The following is a 4,871-nucleotide window of genomic DNA, read 5'->3' as shown; positions in this document are numbered from 1 at the left end:
ACTATGACGTGTGCTGACCACAAGAGGGGGGGGGGCACAGAACGAAGGAAGGCCCTGGCCGGCAGCCAGGAAAGGGCCCAATCGGCCCGATCGCCGGCCAGGCCTAGGGAACCTACCCGTGCACGACTTTTGTGCACCAGGCCTCTAGTATTTCAATAAAGCCCGAGCTGGCTTGGCCCAGTGTCTAGAGCATCGGCCTGTGGACTGAAAAGTCACAGGTTCAATTCTGGTCAAGGGCACATGCCCAGGTTGTGGGCTCAATCCCCAGTGTGGGGTGTGCTATTTTTAAAAAATATTTTAATAAAAAAGTTATTAGAAAAACTGGACTGCATCAAAATTAAAAGCTTTTATACTGCAAATGATTACCATCAAGAAAATGAAAAACAACCCACAGAATGAAAGAAAATATTTGCAAATAAGGGACCTATATCCAATCTATAATAAAAGTGTAATAAGCTAATTAGACCAGACAGCCAGACAACCTTCCAGATGAAGCCAGGGTTGTGAGGTCCAAGCCCCTTGCACGAATTTTGTGCATCAGGCCTCTAGTCCTATATAATAAAAGCTTAATATGCTAAGTGTCCAGTCGCCCATTCAACCAATCAAAGCATATGCTAATGAGGAGCCCTGACCAGTTTGGCTCAGTGGATAGAGCATCAGCCTGTGGACTCAAGGGTCCCAGGTTTGATTCCCAACAAGGGCATGTACCTTGGTTGCAGGCACATATCCAGCAGGGAGTGTGCAGGAGGCAGCTGATCGATGTTTCTCTCTCATCGATGTTTCTGACTCTCTCTATCCCTCTCCCTTCCTCTCTGTAAAAAAAATCACTAAAATATATATATTTTTTAAAAAGAATGAAAAAAATATGCTAATGATATGCTAAGGCTGCTCAACCACTTGCTATGATGTGGACTGACCACCAGGGGGCAGACGCTTTGACCTACAGGTTAGCTTGCTGCTGTGGTCTGGCTGATTGGGACTGAGTGGGATGGGCCAGACACACCCTGGAGTCCTCCCGTGGTCCCTTCCCAGCTGGCCAGCCTCCCACATCCCTCCCCGGCCCTGATCGTGCACTGGTGGGGGTCCCTCGGCCTGGGCTGTGCCCTCTCACAATCTGGGACCCCTTGGGGGATGTCGGAGAGCTGGTTTCAATCCCACAGGCTAGACCGAGGGACCCCACTAGTGCACAAATTCGTGCACCAGGCTTCTAAAATACACATATATATATAAACTCTTGAGGAGGGGTGGGGAGGTTCAAGGTGGAGGAGATCAATGGGAAGAAAAAGGGGGCATTTGTAATACTTTCAACAATAAAGATAATTTTTTAAAAAAGAACTCTCTTACAACTCAATAATAAAAGAAATAATCCAATTTTAAAATGGGCAAAGCACTTGAATAGACATTTCTCCAAAGATATGTGAATTAGCCAAAAAGCACATAGATACTCAACATTATTAGTCATCAGAGAAATGCAAATCAAAATCATTTCACGTTCACTAGATGGCTATAGGAAAAGAGACAAACCAAAAAAAAAAAAGACAAATATCTGCTGTAAAGATGGAGAAATTGGAATCCTCATACTTTGTATATAAAGTAGTGTAGCCACTTTGAAAAATAATTTGTCCATAATGTCCACGCAGAAACCTACTATACACAAATGTGCACAGCAGCATTAATCATAGTAGCTAGAAAGTAGAATGACCCAAATGTCCATCAATTGCTGAATAGATATATATAAAATGTAGTAGGTACATACATAAAATGGAATATTATTCAGCAAAAAAAAAAGAGATGAAGCCCTGGCTGGTGTGTTCAGTGGTTAGAGCACCGGCCTGCCCACCAAAAAGTCTTAGGTTTGATTCTGGTCAAGGGCGCATACCTGTGTTGCAGGGTCAACCCCCTGGGTCAGGGCACATGCAGGAGGCAGCCAATCGATGTGTCTCTCTCACAGTGATGTTTTTCCTCTCTCCCTCCCTTCCTTCTACTCTCTCTTAAAATTAATAGAATAAAAATATCCTCGAGTGAGGATTTAAAAAAAAAAAAGACAGAAAATAACCAAGGAGCACATGAAAAGATGCTCAATACATTAGTCATTTGGAAAATCAAAACCACAATGAAATGCCATTTAAAAAAGAAAACATAGAAAGTAACAAATGTTGGCAAGGTTAATGGGGAATTGGAACCCTTTCACATTGTTGGTGGGAATGTAAAAGAGCAGAGCGGCGATGGAAAACAGTGTAGCAGTTCCTCAGCAAATTAAACATAATTGCCACATGATCCAGCAATCCCACTCCTAGCTGTATCTCCAAAAGAACTGAAAACAGGTGGTCTAACAAAAACCTGTGCACAAATGTTCACAGCAACACTAGTCGCAATAGCCAAACAGTGGAAATTACCAAAATGTCAATTAGGTTAACCATGTGAGGTGATGGATGTTAATTATCTCGATCTTGGTAACTCATACCAAAATATACATACACACACACATTTTATATATATAAAATTATACACACACACATTATATATATTACACACACACAAACACACACACAAAGTCAGCACCATTACACACTTTAAATATAATACAATTATTTGTCAATTATTCCTCAATAAAGTTTGGGGAGGGCAATTTTTTTTTAAATCCTGACCTGAGGGTATTTTTTTCATTGCTTTTACAGAGTAAAAGAGAGGGGGACACAGATTAGTTACACATGCCCCACCCAGGGGCAGGGAGGCACGTGGCCTCTAATCACTGAGCCCTCCAGCCAAGGGAGGGAGGGAGGGAGTTTTTAAGTCCATCAGGTGATGAATAGATAAATGAAACGTGGCCCATCCAAACAATGGAATATTACTCAGCCATAGGAAGGAATAAAGTACTGATAACTGCTACCACATGGATGACTCTTGAAAACATTATGCAAAGTGAAAGCCAGACCCCCGCCCCTAAAAAGGCCACACATTTTATGTCCATTTTATGAAATATCCAGAATGAATAGAGAAATCCAGAGACAATAGTGGTTGCTAGGGGGTGAGGGGAGGGAAATGGGAAGTGAACTTAATGGATATGAAGTTTCTTTTTAGGGTGATGGAAAACAAGTACTAGAACAAGACAATGGTGATGTCTGTAAACACTGTAAAGGTTGTACAAACTGAATTGGGTACTTTAAAATGATAAATTCTGTTTTTTACACAATTTCTTAGAAATACTGATACATGCTTCAACATGGATAATCCTTGAACATATTATACTAAGTTAAAGAAGCCAGTCACAAAAGTCCAAATATTGTATGATTCCATTTACATGAAATGTCCAAAGTAGGTAAATGTAGCGGCAGAAAATAGATCAGTGATTGCCTGGAGCTTGGGAATCAGGGAGTACAGGGGAGGGCTGAGTGCCAATCTAACGGGCTTCTTTTAGGGGGGCCTAAATGTTTTAAAATCAGATTGTGGTGATGGCTGAATAACCCTGTGTATATACAAACAAGAAACACTGGACTCTGCATTTCAAAGTGAATCGTCTATGTGAATTATATCTCAATGTTGTTTTAAAAAAGGGCAAAAACTGCTTGGATGTAAAGTTTGCAACCTCAGCTTAAAACTCATCTTCTCTATGACATCCACGTTATACTGATCTCAGCCAATTCCTACCCCTTGACTTCCGTTAGAAGCAGAACTACGTGAAAACGCTTACATTTTTTGGTTACGCTGGAACCTAATTACGTTGAGAGGACGGCTGCGCTTAATAAATTCCATTATACACGCACTTCTGGTCACCCCAGCACTTACTGTTGGAGTCAGATTTGCCCTCCCGCGAGCCCGACGCCCAGAGCCGGGAATGACTCCTTTGCCTTAGGGAAGTTCCCTGACTTCTCAACGAGACTGCAAGCTCCAAGGCTGAGACCTTGACTCCCATTCCTTCCGGATCCCGCCACAGAATGCAGAAACCAGAAAAAAAGCCTTAACTAAACGCCTGCTGAAAGGCGGCTACTGAGCATGCCCGGCGTGGCCAAGTCACTTCAACAACATTCCGGAACAAAAACTATAGTTCCCGCGTTAAAAGGTGGAAAAACAGAGGAGACGGGCGCAAAGCCTACGGACTCGATCTAAAAAGAAAGGCAAGGTTCAAAGGCTCAGCAGAAGTGAAGGACAAAACTTACACAACTCAAACATCGTACTTGGTAGAGAGATGTAGTCTGGAAGACCAAAAAAAGGGGGGGGGGGCTAAAAAAAATACTAGATTAACGAGAGGAGGGAGGTCAACAGGAGGATGAAGGGCACCGATGACGTAGGGTATCCATACGTTTCTCCAAAGCAACCCTACCCAAAAGTAATACCAAGATGATCGATTCTACAGCGTCAACACGAACGCAGGATGCAGTGCAACGAGGGAGGCTCACTTCGAAGTAGTTCCCTTTTGCAAACAAAAAGCCGGGCCGTGGCCAAGCTATCCAACCAAGGCTGGCTAAGCTCTCGGCTCCTGCCTTTAACCATCTCCCCGCCATCTTCTAGCTAAGAACCCAGAACCCTTCCTACGGGGCTTTCAGCAGCATCACCGCCGTGCAGAGAGCCCGGGAAGGCTGCGCTTCCCAGGGCGCCCAGACGGCGGAAGGGAGGAAGCCTCCACCTTGCTCCTCTCCGCTCCTGCTGGATGCACGCGATGGGCCGCGTCTTCCTTCCCCCAACCCGACCCCCAGCCCTATTTTCCAAGGTCCGACGCGATAGGGGGGCGCGAGCCCGGTGCACGGGCCTCACCTGCACACGCCGCGGATGCAAGGCTCCAGCCAGATGCGGTAGGCGGTCTCGATGTGCTCCTGCGACACCTCCTCGGGCCGCACCGTCTCCGCCCAGCGCCAGGCTGCCTTCTCCAGCTG

Source organism: Myotis brandtii, unplaced genomic scaffold, assembly GCF_000412655.1.
Source record: "Myotis brandtii unplaced genomic scaffold, ASM41265v1 scaffold129, whole genome shotgun sequence".
NCBI lineage: Eukaryota > Metazoa > Chordata > Mammalia > Chiroptera > Vespertilionidae > Myotis > Myotis brandtii.
Note: the sequence above shows the minus strand (reverse complement) of the source record.